General features: G+C 45.1%; 5 non-coding genes across 5 annotated transcripts; 1 reads left to right on the forward strand and 4 right to left on the reverse strand.

Annotated features, from left to right (window-relative positions):
• Nucleotides 1-308: 308 nt before the first annotated feature.
• trnaf-aaa (transfer RNA phenylalanine (anticodon AAA)) lies at nt 309-390 on the reverse strand. The gene has a single exon. It is a non-coding gene; the product is annotated as a tRNA-Phe (tRNA).
• A 7,678-nt stretch (nt 391-8,068) lies between these two features.
• trnas-gcu (transfer RNA serine (anticodon GCU)) lies at nt 8,069-8,150 on the reverse strand. Its single transcript has one exon. It is a non-coding gene; the product is annotated as a tRNA-Ser (tRNA).
• A 5,093-nt stretch (nt 8,151-13,243) lies between these two features.
• trnan-guu (transfer RNA asparagine (anticodon GUU)) lies at nt 13,244-13,317 on the reverse strand. Its single transcript has one exon. It is a non-coding gene; the product is annotated as a tRNA-Asn (tRNA).
• Nucleotides 13,318-14,503: 1,186 nt separating this feature from the next.
• Nucleotides 14,504-14,576, forward strand: trnar-ucg (transfer RNA arginine (anticodon UCG)). The gene has a single exon. It is a non-coding gene; the product is annotated as a tRNA-Arg (tRNA).
• Nucleotides 14,577-16,092: 1,516 nt separating this feature from the next.
• Nucleotides 16,093-16,174, reverse strand: trnas-uga (transfer RNA serine (anticodon UGA)). The gene has a single exon. It is a non-coding gene; the product is annotated as a tRNA-Ser (tRNA).
• Nucleotides 16,175-18,178: the final 2,004 nt, after the last annotated feature.

Here is an 18,178-nt window from a genome sequence, read left to right on the forward strand (position 1 = left end):
CACCAAATAAAAAGTCAACAATTAGCGATCAGGCCTTCTCCTCAGTTAATACACTGAAACCCTTTGATGTTAACAGTTCTTTACAGGCGTGCTTTACAAGAACCTATCGTGTCGGTTCTTTCAGCTTTATTAGGTTTTCAAAGGCATAAGTAGAACACCGGTCGTGCGAACACAAAACGTGTCGTTATCTGAAGAATTGATTTCCATGGCACAGGGTCCAAGCGATTTAGCGTTTTTATAGTACCAGAAAAAGGGGAAGCGGCACTTTGCCTTTGCTGCGCAGGCATACGGTGACGTACGGCAGACGCCGTAGTCGGCAGGATTCAAAACTGCGCGGGGAATCCCCAACAGATTTTTAGTCTATCGCCTTAACCACTCGGCTACGACTACAGCAAGCTCTGCTGCCCCTGCATTGCATTCCTCCTACAATCTAACATGGAGTGCGAGGTGGCTGCGGAAACCTTTTCAAAGTCGCTCTCTGTTCAAAAAAAATGTTTGACAAAATACATGCCGGCAGACAGATACGCCTCAGAGGGTTTAAGGGCAGCTTCACGTTCGAATGATCAAGTCAAAATGCAACTTTGGCAGACAGATAAAACATCAACAAACGAGAAATGTGGACAAGGATTTTACAAGCTGCACCACACTGCACTTTGAAAAGCTTTTACATTAGTGTTAGACGCGAGAATTGCCTTTGATTTACGCGCTTACGAAAGCCCTCAGCTCCTGAAGTTGAATATAATGCCGTTACGTGTCGAAGCAGTATTTTACGTCATCCTACCACTGCAACACGGGGCATATATGGAAATGAGCACACGCTACGAATCGTCTCAATCACTACCTAGAGATGTAAGGCGCATTGAAGGGTGCACCCCCATCATTAATCGTTGCGCGTTTGTGAAAAGAAAGCTCTTGAGCAGTCTTTGAAACAGTTCGGATGAAACACTTGATTGCTTCCATGTGCATCTGGAATTGATTTCTTATTTTCATTTCACGCCGCCCAAAGCATTTCTAAAACAGGAGATTCGCGTTTGGGAATGCGTCCTGCTGTACAAATAAAACTGGTCTACGGGTCTGAAACCTGCTCCACGGAAAACACTTTTGTTGCGCTTTTGATTGTACTGTATAACGTCTAGAGGAATCACAAACTATTTGAGAGGCCATCATTCCAGGGGGAACTGACAAAGTCTATCTCTAAACACCTAGCGCAGTTTCTCGAGAGACTGTCAAAAATTGCTTTCTCCGTTTGCGTTGCAAGTAAGTGAAAGAGCAGTCTTAACCCAGAGCCACTTGGGAGCAGTGGCACGTAAATACTGTTCAATTCAATTCAATTCAATTCAAGGTGCTTTATTAGCATGACCGATGGGTACAATCAGTGTTGCCAAAGCAAATAAAATAATACAATTAACATAGAACAAAACATAAAATAAAATCTACAGACATATTACAGACATTTACAACAGAGACATGTCATAAAATATTTACATATACTGTAAACATATTGAGCATTATTGGGAGACAGGCTCACTGTTCCTCAGGCTGTGACAGGAGATCACATACTGGGCTGCCAGTTCAACTGAGTTCCCTCCTCCCTCTCCCAGTAGGATTGGGACCCGTTGTGATCTGGCAGGTGTGGGATCTCTGGGACTAGATTTCTGAATTTAGAGAAGGATGTTTCTCTAATCCCAGAGTATCTGTCACAGTGCAGTAGGAAGTGCATCTCTGCCTCTATTTCTCCCCGCTGGCAGTGGGAGCACAGCCCGTCCTCTTTGGGCAGCCAGGTCTGCCTGTGTCGCCCAGTTTCTATTGCCAGGCTGTGGTCACTGAGCCTTTACTTCCTCAGGGTCTGATTCTTTTTGTTGTTTCTTATCTTGGTCAAATATTCGGCTTGTGTGTATTGCCTGTTTAGGGTTCTGTAGCATTGCAGTTTATGTTGTGTTTGTGTGTGTGTGTCCCAGTGTGTGAGATATTGCTGTTTGGTCTGTGATGTGGTTGAGTCTGAGTTGTGGTGCTCTAGCAGTGCTGTCCTGATGCTGGTTAGTGTCAGTGTGGCTTGTGTCAGTGAGCCTCGGGACCAGCTGGCTCAGGGGGCTCTGTTTTGGGCTCAGCTCTTGGCTCAGCAGGGCTTTGTGGTGGTATGAATTTTGGTCACTGTTTTTTAGGTGTAGCCAATACTTTAATAATCTTTTTTGTATGTTTATCAATAGTGGGTACTGGCCTAATTCGGCCCTGCATCCGTTGTTAGGTGTTTTTCTCTGCACATGGAGGATGTTTCTACAGATCTCCATGTGCAGAGTTTCTGTGGGGTGTTTGTCCCATTGAGTGTACTCCTGGACTGTGAGGGGGGCCCACACTTCACTGCCGTATAGGGCAATGGGTTGGATTACACTTTTAAATATTTGGAGCCAGATTCTTGTTGGTGGGTTGATGTTGAAGAGCCTCCTTCTTATTGCGTAGAATGCCCTGAGTGCCTTCTCCCTCAGTGCCTTCACTGCCAGGTCAAAACTCCCAGATGAGCTGATGGTGAGACCGAGATATGTGTAGCTGGATGTATGCTCCAATGTGTTGCTGTTGAGTGTGAATTTGTTCCTGTTTCCCTGAGGTCTGGCTTTCTTCTGGAAAACCATAACTCTGGTCTTGTCCAGATTGACTGTCAGTGCCCAGGTCTGACAGTACTGCTCTAGCAGTGCCTGGTTCTGCTGCAGCCTCTGTTCTGTGGGCGACAGCAGGACCAGGTCATCTGCATAGAGCAGGAACATGATTTCTGTGTCATGTAGTGTGAGACCAGGAGCTGCAGACTTTTCCAACATTCCTGCTAATTCGTTGATATAGATATTGAACAGTGTTGGGCTCAGGCTGCAGCCCTGTCTCACCCCACGGCATTGGGTGGAGAATTTGGTCCTTTTGTTTCCAATTTTCACTGCACATTTGCTCTCTGAATACATTGATTTAATAATGTCGTACACATTGCCTCCTATGCCACTTTGGAGTAGTTTATAAAACAATCTTTCATGCCAAATCAAGTCAAATGCTTTTTTGAAATCGACAAAGCAGGCAAAAATTTTTCCTTTGTGTTTTTGGTGGACGTGTTTGTCTATCAGTGTGTGTAGGGTGTAAATGTGATCAGATGTGCGGTGATCTGGTAAGAAGCCAATCTGACTCTTACTCAGGACATTGTGTTCGGTAAGGAAGGCCACTATTCGTGTATTTAGGATACTGCAGAATACCTTCCCCAGGTTACTGTTCACACAGATGCCCCGATAGTTGTTGGGATAGAGTCTATCTCCACTCTTATAGATGGGCGTGATCAGTCCTTGGTCCCAGGCCTCGGGGAAACATCCGGCTGTCATGATAAGATTGAGGAGTTTGAGCAGGGCTTGTTGCAACTTTGGGCTGCTGTGTCTCAGCATCTCATTTATGACTCCATCTTGGCCACAGGCTTTGCGTGGTCTGAGGGCCTGGAGTTTGTCTAGTAGCTCCTGCTCAGTGATAGGGGAGTCTAAGGGGTTTTGGTTGTCTTTGATAGCCAATTCAAAAATTTCGAGTTTTTCATAAATGGTGTTTTAGTCTGATTGATTTGTATTTGGGAGCCTTTGATAGTGATTTTCAAAGTATGTTTGCCAGATTGTTCCATTTTGGATGGCCAATTCTTCTGGTTTTGATTTGTTTAAATTGTTCCACTTCTCCCAGAAACAGTTCTGATTTAGTGTCTCCTCAATTTCTGCAAGTTGTTTGTTTATGTATGTGTTTCTTTTCTTTTTCAGCGTGTGTTTGTAAAGTTTTACCGTATCACAGTAGCTGAGGTTTAGTTTTGTGTTGTGTGTTTGTCTGTGTTTTTGATTTGAGAGTTTTCGTAGTGCATTTCTGATGTTTTTGCACTCCCTATCAAACCACTTTTCTTTTGCTTTTGTTTTTTGGTAGTTTTTTGATTTAGTTGTTTTTAGTTTAGATTTTGATGCCAGTTTGTGAAATAGGTGATTTAGTTTTTGTGTGGCCAAGTTTATGCCTAATTTGTTGGATTGATACGGAGTGTTTAGGAATGTGAATTTCTTCATCGCCCAGTACAGTTTGGTATCTGTCTAGGCTGTTTGTGTCCCATCTGTACGCCTGGTTGAGGTCATACAGCTGGCTGGGCTGTGTCAGTGTGTCTCTGTGCTGGTGTGCTCTCTTCATGTAGAGTGTGATCTGGCTATGGTCGGAGAGGAGTTTGTGGCCTGATAGTGAAGGCACTGATACAGAAGGGGTCCAGGTCGGTGATGGCGTAGTCCACCACACTGCTGCCCAGAGCTGAGCTGAAGGTGAACCTGCCTAGAGAGTCCCCTCTAGTGCTGCCTTTGACGATGTACAGGCACAGCCCTTGACAGCTGGAGCAGCTCGCACCGGTGCTGTTGACCGTGGTGTCATGGCTGCACCTGTGTGAGGTGACTGGTGTGTGGTACAGAGGGGATTGTCCGAATACATGAGTGTTTCCCTGTGTGTTAGTAAAGTCTGCCAGTGTGCCTGTTTGTGCATTGAGGTCACCACAGAGCAGCACGTTTCCCTGGCCCTGGAAATGACCGATCTCCGTGTGGAGACTGGGGAGAATTCCCCCACTGTAGTAAGGGGATTCTGAGGGTGGGATGTAGACAGCACACAGAAAAACCTCATTTTCTGTACATATGGTATTTCTTTTGATTTTAAGCCAAACTTGTGACTCTTCTCTCTTAACTAATTGTATGGAGTGACTGAGCTCCACTCTGTACCACACAATGATCCCCCCAGAGTCTCTGCCCCGGGTGATTTGTTTTTTTTTGACAAAGGGCACCATGATCTCCTTGTAGCCGGGGGGACAGTGGGTAGCCAAGTCTCCCTGACACCATGTCTCCTGTAGGATCATGATGTCTGTCTCCTTTACATTCTTCATAAAGTCAGGATCAGTGTTCTTCAGCCCAAATGCTGACAAGCCCAGACCCTAAATGTTCCATATACTTATCGTTAGAGATCTCATTGTTATCGTTTGAATTATCTTTGCAGTTTGTTTTTGCTTTCTGGAACTGTAACAAATTTGTGTCGGACACTTACATCATCAACAAAAACAGTATTGTCTGTCGCTGTGGGTGGTGGTAGTTTAGCTCATAAGCCGGGTGCAGATGAGGTTCAGGAGCTGCCAGATTTCTCCCAGCTCCAAACCGCTCGGGACTGCTGGTCTGGCCAGGGCTGCGGCGTAGCTGTGCAGGAGGGGCTCGGTCCAGCTCTGCTGTTGTGCTGGGTGGGGGTTTGTGGATTGGCCTGGTTCAGCTGCTGGTCTGGCTGAGGGGCATGGGGTGAGGCGCTGGTTCTGGTCCCGTTCGGTCGTTGGTCTGGGTTGGAGGGCTGTAGGATGGGGCTGGTTCTGTTCTTTGTGGGTTGAGCTGGTCTGGGGTGGGGGTGTGGGTGTTGGGGTGTTCCTCTGGTAGTCCTGCTGTTTCTCTCTGGGGTGCTGTTTGGGTGTCTGCCCAGTGTGGTGTCTTTCAGAGTTTTTGTGAAGAGTCCGATGGTCTGTTTTTTGAGGTGTTTATGGTCATGTAGATGCTGTGATCCAAGGGTGGGGTGATGGGCCAGGTGGACGTTTGGGAGCAGGGCACAGCACTGTGAGATCTCACAGTTTGATTCTCTGGATGGTGTGGTGCTGCTCATCCTGTCTTGACAGCAGGGTGGAGATGACAATTGGGCGCGAGGGAACTCCTGTATGGCCCTCTCTGCCACTCTCCTAATGGACTGGGCCACCTGCTCCCTCCAGGTCCTCAGATCGTTGGTGCCGGTGTGGATGATGATGTGCCGTGGGGCTCCCAGGACAGACCTGGACAGCAGCTGCAGGGCCTTCTCTGTCGTCGGACACCAGAGCTTTGCTGTTTGTAGTCCCGGGAAGAGCCTGTGCTCATCAATGTACTTCCCGTTGGAGTCAATGAGAAGGGCTACTTCCGTGCATCTGCCTCTGGTGTCTGGTGTGCTGCCAGGCGGGGGGCTGCATGGGGGGTGCAGTGTGTGAGGTGGAGGTGTTGGGTGGGGCCGTCTCTGGGACTGGGTGTGTGTGTGGGTCACCCTGAGTGTTTGGCAAGGTGGATGTGCTTTTGGGGAGTGATGTTGTGAGTGGATCTGGGATGCCGGGGGGTGCAGTGGGTGTGGTGTTTGCTACGGTGGGGGTATTGGGTAAGTGGGAGTTGGTGGTGGAGGTTGTAGGGATGTCAGGTTGTGTGGGGGTCGGTGTGTCTTTGCGGGTTGGGGGTGGGTGTTGTGTGTTGTGTGTTCTGGGCCTCAGGGCTGTTCTGTTGCAGTCGGGGCTGCAGTGGGAAGTAGTGAGTTTCCTCAGCTGTTCTTTGAGGGTCTTGCTTGTCCTCTCCGCGAGCTGCACCTCCTCTCTCAGCTCTGCTACTTCCGACTGCAGCTTACTGTTGTCCTGCAGCAACTCTTCCATCTGTGCCCTGAGCTGTTTGTTGGAGGTTTTGCATTCGTTCCTGTGTTTGTTAACCTCGTCTCTTAGCTGTTGTGCTGTCTGCCCCTCTGTGAGTCTCCCCAGCATCAGTTCCTTGGACTCAGTGAAGTCCAGCTCCAGAGCAGAGAGTTTCTCTCTCAGGAGGCGGGCTGTGCTGTGGTCATAGGGGGGTTGGTGTGGGCCGTGTGTGTCTGGGTGGTGTGATTCAGTGTTGCCTAGGGCTACACTCTTGCTGATCTGTTCTGTAGCTGTGGCTGTGTTCATGGGCTCAGAGTCAGGTTGAGCTGAACTCTCCGGTGTGGTAGGCATCAGGCTACTGGGTCTCTCTCCTGTTTCTGGGGGAGGTTTCTCCAGGTCAGCCTGTGATTTCAGGTCCGTGAACTTTTCCTCAAATAGCTCCAGAGCAGCCTCACTGCCCTTTATCATCACTGTACCATTGTGGTAAGTGTTGACGGTCAGGACAGTGTCTTCTAGCTCGCTGTCACCCCCTATGGAGATTTGCCTGCCTTTGCTGATGCCCCTTCTCGTGGTGTTTGTATATGTCTTGCACACAGCTGTGTGCCAGGCATTTGGGTGCTCAGTAAAGAAGAGCAGGTTTTAATGTGTTTTTCTCCTGCCTGGCAGTAGTCAGCGATAAGGGTCTCTGGATTTTCCTTCATCCATGTGTCTTTGTACTGTTTCCTGGTCTTAACGGTTTTCGCGTCCTCAGGGTATTGGAGTACTGTGCTGAGAGGGCAGGGCTGGTCCAGTGGGGCTGTCTTCTGCTCTGTACTCATCTTGCTTCTTTTAAATACAATTGGCCCAGGTGAGAAGAGCAAAAAGACAGCCTGGCTAGGGCGTTTTGAATACAATCAGCCCCACTGTTGCTTGGGAACAGGTTCTTCAACTTTGGCCTTTTGAGTTTAATGGGCCCAAGTGGTATTTGGTTTAGTTTAAACTTTAAGGTAACTTTTTCTAAAGACTTTTTTTTTACTTTTATTTAGTAAATCAGTTCAATTTTAGAGGCCTCTTCAAATAAGGAGAAGAAAGATCAGGGCTTACCAGTTGTTTTTCATGCTTATGGCTGAGTTCTTGGCTTCTCTTGATGCTGCTTGTATTTTCCCTTTCCTTCTTGTTTCCTTTGGTGTACTTTTTATTTCTTTCTTGTCTTCTTATTCTATTTCCTTGTTTTAATTGTTCCTTTTTTCTGTTTGCTCCTCTTCATTTCTTGAAGATTTTTCTCTTTGAAGTTTTTCCTCAGGTCCTTTATCTTCAGGTGTAGCTGTGTCTTATAGTTGGTCTTCAGATTTTCAGATGTTTGCTTTGTTGTTTTTTTTTCAATGATAATTTCAATGATTTTTCTTTACTTCTTTGGTTTTCTTTAGTTTTTGTTAGATGTTGCCTTATTCCTAGACTATTTGTTCAGTTACAGAAAACAATAAAATCTCAAAGAAATTAGGAGCTCAACTTCTGAGCTGCCTCTCTCTCTCTCAGTAAATACTGTTACTGTCACTGCTCGATACCGATGTTAGCCTACTATACCATCTTCAGCCACAGCTAGAAAATGTACTGCTCTAGTACCGGAGCAAAAGAAAGCAAGGCCAACTTTGAATGGGCACATGTGTCAAATGCTGAATGTGACAAGGATGGGATTCAAACCCATGCATGCAAAGCCCAATGAATTAGCAGTCCATTGCCTTAACCACTTGGCCACCTCGTCAAGGAAACTGGGCTGTCCGTACATGTGTTGGCGTGCTCCAGATGATCTTTTTTTTTTCCCTTGTACTCGAAGGGTCATTTTTCTGTTCCACATGCGATTTCAACATTTTCTTTGGGAGATATCAAGCCACCAAGCCACTGCTGTGCTTCAGTGGCCGGTGTGGAGTTCAGTGGCCCTGTTGTACACGGAAAGCACATTGAGCTCCTTGGACATGAAAAGTTCCAGATAAAAGCCATTTGTCATCCTTTCTCTTGGTGTCGATGTTGCTTTTGTATGTAAAGGTGGCAACTTGCTCAGCGAGCAGGCGGAGCGCGCACCGAATGCAGATGTCTCAGAGTGGTGTGTCCAAGTAGTTGTAAAAGGACAGCACTCCAGGGGTGCTGTGGCTTAGTTGGTTAAAGTGCCTGCCTAGTAAACAGGAGATCCTGGGTCCGAATCCCAGCGGTGCCTTTTTTTTCTGTCTTCTCGTACAGAACTGGTCATTATGGACAACCTCCTACGGCTAGACTTAATTCAATGCAAGTATTCATTTCCTGTCTTGAACGACTTTTTTTTAAATGGATGCAACTTGCAAAAGATGAAATACAAACCTTGCTAATCTGCGCTCGTGGCTGGCAAAAAAAAGTCAGCAATGTTTTCTCATTAACCTTAACCCTGCGAATGGAGAATAGTTAAATGACCAAGTCTATGCAGCTTAATCGGTCCGCACATCGGGCTCTTAGGGTGGTGAATCACGCTCACCCCAGTCCTTAATCTTTTAAAGAGGATAAAAAATTGAACCTAGCCGCCACATCTCATACATTCTGTTCAGTGATATAAAGGTAACATCTATCCTCGCTCCAGAGAAAATCACACGTTTAGGGCATTTTTTTTTTCACTTTACCATGAGTCGGGCTCGGCTGCACAGAGGCGAGAGCAGAGCAATGAGGTCACGGGGACAGGGTAGTCACACACTGGCGGTTTAAACACGCGGAAGATCACTGAGGGATCTATATGGACCCTCCGTGCGCCATCAGTCCGCACTCTGGACTCTGAATCCTGCCATCTGAGTTTAGATCTTGGCAGTTCCTTCTTAAAACGTAATCTGGTGAGCGTTTTATAGAATCGTTCTTGTATGGATTCAGAACTAGCAATACATCAGGAACGAACCGGTCTTCTTCCTGTCTAAAGAGTGTGACCTGCTTGGACCCGCAGTCGCTTTTCTCATGTGCACAAACTCTCACTAGTAAGCCAGAACTAACTAGCTGGTCTTCAGAGAGCCTACTACCAGAGCGTCGCAGCAGGAATCTCTCCCACTTCCCTCATGCCAAACCAGCACTGCCTGACACTAGGCCAGAGAATGCTGATTGGACACAGCAACAAGCCTGCCACTGTTTCTTTGTGTCCACGGGAGATCTGAATCCACACAGATTGGATGAGTATTCAATATTCTGAGTTACAGCTCGAGAATTCAATTGTTACCTCAACCCCAGTTGATATCAGTTTAATTCCTATGAGTGATGTACTTGCTTTTGAGTATCTAGTGTAGAAACTGAAATCAAAGCTCATTAACGAAATGGTATAAATGAATGGTATACTCAATGTATGTCCCTCTTGGTTTGTAACTCTTCGTGATCGAATATATACCTTTTGTATTCTGCTAACCCTCACTATAAGATCTGTTATGTTTATATACACATTTTATGCCTTAATAAATGTATTGTTGTGTAATAGTATCCGTGTGTGTGTGTGTTATCCCGCAAGGTTGGTTTTCTAATAGCCATCAAAGAATCATTTTGTGACTTACTGCTACAATTAATAATTGTCCCTGTAATGCACAAAACCCCTACATTTATTGGTGCCTCATGAGAGGATGCCTACAAACTCAAACTCAGTGACTGACTACAGAAAGTGATAAATAGCACTAAAGTATCTGCCAACGTGCACTAGAACAGTCCAGAATGCTGGTTCTGCTGGCGATCCTCTCCTGGGTCCCTGCTCTGGACATCCCTTCCCCCGCCTCTCTGGGCAGACCAGACACCCGCATTGCAGCTCTTCACCACTACCGTATTTTTTTATTTATTTTACCTTATACGGCATCCAAAGTTTCATCTAAATGCTCAGAATACCCCATTTCTGGTACCAAAATTTGTAGCCTGGCAAAGAACACACCGTACTACAATGAATTTAAATGGGGATTTTTTAATTCTGGATCTGCATGAAATCATAAAAATGAGGGGTTGTATTATTTTCTGTTACAGAACTTAGGTTGGATGCAGTATAACCTTTAACTCAAAAGCTTCACATAGATATACCTGGAGATATACACACACCAGGATGCACAAAGAGCGACTATAGCTCTTTGTTATTATATATACTATAATAACAAAGACAAAGCAAAAAATATGGTAGTGGCAATTTCCTCTTTGATCTCGCCTAATCCAAGATGCACAGAACATCAGTCTTATTTGAACATGCTCTTTGCATTCACATCATGTGTAGCCACAGACCACGCTCAACTGTACGATGTCCACTCCCACAATTACTGGCGTGCTGATGTCACTCATACGTGCATGTCTTAAAGAGACAGCTACCAATTTCAGTGTCAGATTTCAAATATCCCCTCCATAACCACCTGGTTACACAGTCATCGCTCAGAATCCCCAGTAAGATTCTCCCCAATTCAGTTTTGCAGTGCTTTAGCTCTTTCAAAGGGTTGGGCTTTGCTAGTCGCATTCCTAGGTTCATCACAGCATTTGAAAATATTCACCAATGTGTTGGCTGGGAATCAAACCTGGGTCAACTGCTTGGAAGGCAGCTTTGCTCACCACTATACCACCAACGTACACAACCAGAAGCCATGGAGCACACCATCAGAGAATGCTCACGATATCGGAAGCTGTCTCTGGGACGTGCTGATTCCACATATTGTGAATAAATCATGATATTGTTAGTAACTGTAGCTAGACGTTCAAATGAGTTTCATGGCCAGATGGACTGTTTCCTCGAGTGGTATAGTATTGCAGTGAGACAGCACGATGCCTGCAAGACTATGTCACGCTAAACGCCACAGATTATGATTGTCCATTCGTGTCAGTCGTCCTGCAGCTACAGGAAGAGAGACACAAACATGCTGCAATGCTTTCAGGACATTAGGATTTGTTTGTGCAACATCCGAGAAGAGTACTTGTGGCTTCAATGTGAACTGTACGTGCCTGCCCCCTTTCATCTGTAGTGCATGAATTCCTCCCGGCATGCACCGGGGTAAAGTTTGATAACGATTTTGGCATGCCAGTAGCGTTTTCACGAAACCTCCTAGGGTTACGAGAACACTTGCTTTGTGTATAAAGTACATTGTGACTGTTTTCACAGCCTTCACTTTGTCGTTTTTATGACATTTTTTTTGACAACTCACTAATATTCTCTTGTCCATATCAACACAATGGAAACACAGAACGCCTTCAAACCAGATGCATTTTAAAGAAGACCCCCTTATTTCAGTATATTACCTGTAGTGCTATAGTCAAAAAATCATTAAAAAATAAAGAAAAGTTCACAACACAAAACAAAGCTGGGAAAGGTCAGAGGACCGGCCTAGTATGTGAAACACTTAGCTGCAGCATTGTGGGTGTTGTGCTTAAAAAGAAATTGAGTCATGAAGAAGTGGGTGCTGTGGTTTGAATGCTATTGTCTTCTGAACAGCATTCCCCTATCCCAGTGCATAGTGCCACATTAAATAAAAGCACGAGAAAAAGAGATTCAGAACGCAAAGCTGTGTCAGCCTCCTGTGTAAAAAATCGGTTGGTACATCATGGGAGCTGTTTTTAATATGCTGCTGAGTAAAGAATATTCTTAATTTTCCTGCTGTCAGCAGTATTGTGTATATAGTTGACCCTTACCTGAATGAAAACAGGATACAAACAAAGGGTTTCAGAAATCAAACAAAGCTTTGGTCCCATGCTTACAGTCTGGGAAATTGGAGACTGCACTGTTCTGCTTCCTATGGTGATATACAGGTTTTTCGCACAAAACCGTATTGAGCAGTCTTTCTCACATTGTGAACGTGTGTATAGAGTGGTCCACCAGGTTACAGTTAGTGCGTAATTATGCATCATTGAAAAACCGGAGGTTTAAAAAAAGATAATTGGCTCACTGATAGTTTGATGTAGAGAGTGTGAAAATTTTCATAAGTCATAGTCTTTAAAATGCATTTGGTTTGAAGGCGTTCTGTGTTTCCATTGCGAAGATATGGAGAAAAGAATTTTCGTGCGTGCTCAAAAAAATAGCTTAAAAATGACAAACAGATGGAGCCATTCAAAGTGCGCGGCACAGACACGTACAGCGGGTAATTGCCTACGTCCTTGCAAATTGTGACACACGATGACGCGCAATACTGTGGTACGTGATTGGTAGACCGAAAGGGGCACTCGTGGTGCATTGGTCGGTCGTAGAAAGAACAGTTATTTATGGGGGTGGGTGGGTCTTTCACAGAGGCTCAGGACAAATCCCCCGCCTGAAAGTCTACTGTGTGCGTTCAGACAGTCACAGGTCAAGAGCCAGGCAGGAGGACAATGGACAGAAGAGCCAACGAACTAAAAATAAAAGAACGAATATGAAAAAGCCACCATCTTTTTCTTTTTGACATTTTCCGTCTTTCATGCAAGTCAGGACAAAGTTGCTCGTAGCTACTTGTGGATTCAAATACTCTATCGAGTGCTTTGATGAGTTTTTGCAATTTGATTGTCGTCCTGTCGTCCTGTTTCTGTTTTTTTTTTTCAATCTAGTGATGGAAAGCATGAGGGAAATGATGGAGCAATCAATAACCGCTCCGGAAAAATGGCCGAAAGAAATGGCCCGTCACTAAGGACATTTGTGAAGCAGAGGAGTGACATCACCACAAAGGCGACATATTCTGCTGATCGTTTTGGTGAATAATGATTGAGGCGCGTTAAGAGAAAGGTAGCTATGTCAGCATGCGTAGGCTGCAAAGGATCAAGCAAAGGTTTACTCCATGCTGAAAAGAGAAGAAAAGAAGCACCACGTTTCGGCTGTGGAGCCTTCTGCGCCATCTTCTTTAGCGGTGATGATGTTTACATTGGAAAAACTGAGACATGCGTCCCCGGGTGGGCTTGAACCACCAACCTTTTGGTTAACAGCCGAACGCGCTAACCGATTGCGCCACAGAGACTGATGGCCTTTTGTGCTCCCTACATTTGCAGGTTTATGGTCAAGGAAAACAATCACTTGCGCTTCTTGCAGCCGGCGATATTTTTCCACTGACAACCAAGAAATGGATTTCATCTTTCACAAGCTGTATGGATTTCTTCAAAAACAAGTTCTTCCAGAAAGGAAATTAATTCTTGTATTAAACTGAACCAAGCTGTGCATGTTTGTCTGAAATGATACATTCGGCACAACAAGACACAGAGAGAGGCACCGCTGGTATCCAGACCCAGGATCGCCTGCTTTCCAGGCAGGCACTTTAAGCCACTAGGAAACAGCGCCAGCGGAGCACCGCGCTTTTACAGACACTTGGACACATCTGCGTTCGGTGTGCACTTAACCTGCTCTCTGAGCCCCTTGCCTCCGTCCCATTTAATAGCAGAACTGACACCAAGAGAAATGATGAGAAATGGCATTTATCTGGCACTTTTCATGTCCAAGGAGCTCAATGCCCTTGACACCTCCCCAAGGCGACAGAGCTGGGCATTCTTTGGCGACACCGTTTTTTCTTTTGTTTTATTTCTATACTTATTGATAGAAAAAAAACGATATGTCATGTACTGTAAGGGAAATGTCTCTTTTCATGGAGAAAGCTAGCACCAGCAAATGTTGTGTTTAGAAGTGATTGAACATGACACGTGACCTAATTTACCAGAGCAAAAGCTCACCCAGCAAGCCCTGCTTTACTTCTACAGGAGAGAAGTAGAGTCTGCAAGATGTTCAGCTGGGGAGCTACGTTAACATGCCTCGGCTGCAAAGGAACAAGTAATAGGTTTATTGCATGCTGAAAAGAGAAGAAAGGAAACACAACGTTTCGGCCGTGAGGTCTTCTCACACCTGAAGAAGCCTCACACCTGTAAAAGGCTCCATGGTTTTCTTTCTTCTCTTTTCAACATGGAATACACCTATTGTCTGCAAGATGTGACAATTTCACGGTGTTTTGGAAGTAAACGTTTTTTCTTTGAATTCAAAATCAATCTGAATTTCAGCACGACACATCAACACTTTTTCTGTTTTAAGGAGATGATATTTTAAACCTGTTAAAAATAGTAGGAAACACAAGTTTCTTGCTTTGAAAATTTAGATGGGGAAGTGTACTACTAGTAGCAGTGTAGAGCTCTCTGTGGTGGAGTGCAAAGTACGTGTCACGTGGGCCAGTGGCGTAATGGATAACGCGTCTGACTTCGGATCAGAAGATTGTAGGTTCGAGTCCTGCCTGGCTCGTGAGGCTTTTAAACCTCTCAGGTTCCTCGATAAGAGGTTGCCTTCATGTAAATGAACTAGAGAAAAACATTTGCCACAACCAGTAAATTAGCACGCAAGTGCGGGCTAGTTAACACAGTACTGTATGGAGATCATCTCCAGCTCCGAGCTCAATTGCAATGAAAAAACATGCAGAACAGAACTGGAGAGCAGCTGAGTTTGTGCTCAGTAGGGTGGGGAGGACTCAGCATTGCTATTGTTCTAATTAGCATGAACTGCAGGGGATCTGAATCAGAACATGTCAGTTAGTTTGATCATTGCGTCAATATGTAGGCCACGTTAATATAGAATTATTACTTTGTCTGTCTCTTCTTTGTATATAGCTGAATGTCCCTGACAATTTCATGTTAGTTTTTAAGAACGACATTGGTGCTAATATATACATATATAGCATATAAGGAACGCGTAAAAGTTTAGTCCATGCTGAAAAGATAAGAAAACCGCCACAACGTTTCATCTTGGAATAACTCTTTACTTGTTGTTTTGCAGCCTACCCATTCTGACCTAACTCATCCCTTGAAATTCCCTAACAGATAAGGGTACGTAACTGCTCATGCGATGCTCAGTTGCAATTTGTCACAAAACAAACAAGAACAGCAGCTGAGGGTTTGAGTTTGAACATGCACTGTATTAAAGCAGCTTTTATTTCCATTGATAAATGCTAGATATTCCTACAGAGATTCTTCAGGTGAGTAAGCGATTCCTGTTTCTGTTTCATATATATATATGTGTTACATGTGTCTCTGCAATAGTATAAATGTGTTATACACTATCAGGGGCTGCTTTTTTGTGCACCTCATCTACAACAAGGGTTTTTTTTTCATTTATGTTTGTGGACCTTCACCATTTGAGGTAGTGAGTTAGATAAGAAAGTTACAGGTATGGTGAGCAATGACTGACAAAGGCGCGTACTGCATATTCCTTACAGAAGAGTAAGCAATTTGTTCTAAAAAACACCAGCTAAAGTCCAACAGCGTTAGCAATCTTATTACTTAAACACAATTAACATCAATAAACTGTAAGGTGCTGGTACATGGGAGTGGATTTGATCTTCTATTAAACAAAAATACAATTACAGCTCTAAAAAGGTCAACCTAGACTTCTGTAACAGATCTGTTCAGGTCATCGCTGTTCCTCTGACCTTGTGAGTGTTTGGAATTTTAAAACTGTATTTTGCTTGCCTTTCATGTGGTCTGTGTAAAAGTCACTGTGGCGTATGCGGTCCTACACAGCCTTGCTATAGACGTGAAGAGCCTCCGCTATGTTGCAATGGAGAACGGGTTCAGTACGGAGCTGCTGGAAAGCTGGTTGCAGAAAAAGCATCATTATCTGCGTCCAGCCGCAAAGCGTCACTCGTGGGTGCTGAAGAATCGATTTCCAAGGCAGCGGGTCCAGGCGATTTAGAGTGTTAAAGGCCCCAGCGAAAACAAAACGGCGCTGGTCCTTTTTCACACACGCGACCAAATGCAAAGAACGCCGTAGTCAGCAGGATTTGAACCTGCGCGGGGAGACCCCAACGGATTTCAAGTCCATCGCCTTAACCACTCGGCTACGACTACAGCAAGCACTGTGCCCGCTGCCTTCTTGCTACAATCGAACAGGGAGTGCGAGGCGGCGGCGGCGGCGGAGGCGGCAACTTTTTTCAAGTTCGCTCTCCGTTTAAGAAACCTTTTACGCCAAAAGTGCAAGCAGACACACACACCTCAGAGTACTTAAGGGTGGCTTCAAGTTGGAATGATAAAGTCTCCCCGTTCGGACATGAAAATAGAACTTTCTTAGACAGAAAGAAATCAACAACGGAGAAATGTGGATGACGATTTCAGTCACTGCACTTTGAATAGCATTTTTACTCGAGTTACAGGAGATGCACGAATGGCCCTTGACCTACGCTCTTACGAATGCCTTGAACATTCAAACAAAACAGCCCTCAAGTCCTGCGGTTTAATATAATGCTGTTACGTGTCGAGGCAGTATTTGACTCTATCCTACCGTTGAGACACGGGGCCTTTATGGAAACGAACACACGCTACGGATCATCTCTAATCAGTCCCTACAGTTGGAAGGCTCCTTGAAGCGTGCACCCCCATCATTCATCTTTGCGCATCTGTGAAAGGTATACTCTTGAGCAATGTTTGAGCCAGCTCTGGAAGATCCTAAGAGTCTCTTAACACCACTTCCAGCAGCAAGCTTAATTGTTCGCTGGAGGTCTCCCACCCAGGTACTGACCAGGCAAACAATCACCAGTACATTGAATGTGGAAGTTAATCCTGAAATCCAATTACATATCTCAAGGTAAGACAAATCCATAAGAACATGTCTTAGTATTACTTCGTTTACATTAGTATGGCACTGAGTTGGAGCTCCTCTTTAAGCTGTGGTTTAGTTTTGCATTCATGTGTTTCTAGAGCAGTTATTTATGGGGGTGGGTGGGTCTTTCACAGAGGCTCAGGACAAATCCCCCGCCTGAAAGTCTACTGTGTGCGTTCAGACAGTCACAGGTCAAGAGCCAGGCAGGAGGACAATGGACAGAAGAGCCAACGAACTAAAAATAAAAGAACGAATATGAAAAAGCCACCATCTTTTTCTTTTTGACATTTTCCGACTTTCATGCAAGCCAGGACAAAGTTGCTCGTAGCTACTTGTGGATTCAAATACTCTATCGAGTGCTTTGATGAGTTTTTGCAATTTGATTGTCGTCCTGTCGTCCTGTTTCTGTTTTTTTTTCAATCTAGTGATGGAAAGCATGAGGGAAATGATGGAGCAATCAATAACCGCTCCGGAAAAATGGCCGAAAGAAATGGCCCGTCACTTAGGACATTTGTGAAGCAGAGGAGTGACATCACCACAAAGGCGACATATTCTGCTGATCGTTTTGGTGAATAATGATTGAGGCGCGTTAAGAGAAAGGTAGCTGCGTCAGCATGCGTAGGCTGCAAAGGATCAAGCAAAGGTTTACTCCATGCTGAAAAGAGAAGAAAAGAAGCACCACGTTTCGGCTGTGGAGCCTTCTGCGCCATCTTCTTTAGCGGTGATGATGTTTACATTTGAAAAACTGAGACACGCGTCCTCGGGTGGGCTTGAACCACCAACCTTCCGGTTAACAGCCGAACGCGCTAACCGATTGCGCCACAGAGACTGATGGCCTTTTGTGCTCCCTACATTTGCAGGTTTATGGTCAAGGAAAACAATCACTTGCGCTTCTTGCAGCCGGCGATATTTTTCCATTGACAACCAAGAAATGGATTTCATCTTTCACAAGCTGTATGGATTTCTTCAAAAACAAGTTCTTCCAGAAAGGAAATTAATTCTTGTATTAAACTGAACCAAGCTGTGCATGTTTATCTGAAATGATACATTCGGCACAACAAGACACAGAGAGAGGCACCGCTGGTATCCAGACCCAGGATCGCCTGCTTTCCAGGCAGGCACTTTAAGCCACTAGGAAACAGCGCCAGCGGAGCACCGCGCTTTTACAGACACTTGGACACATCTGCGTTCGGTGTGCACTTAACCTGCTCTCTGAGCCCCTTGCCTCCGTCCCATTTAATAGCAGAACTGACGCC

This window comes from Atractosteus spatula, unplaced genomic scaffold (assembly GCF_055471065.1).
Source record: "Atractosteus spatula isolate fAtrSpa1 unplaced genomic scaffold, fAtrSpa1.hap1 Scaffold_47, whole genome shotgun sequence".
Lineage (NCBI taxonomy): Eukaryota > Metazoa > Chordata > Actinopteri > Semionotiformes > Lepisosteidae > Atractosteus > Atractosteus spatula.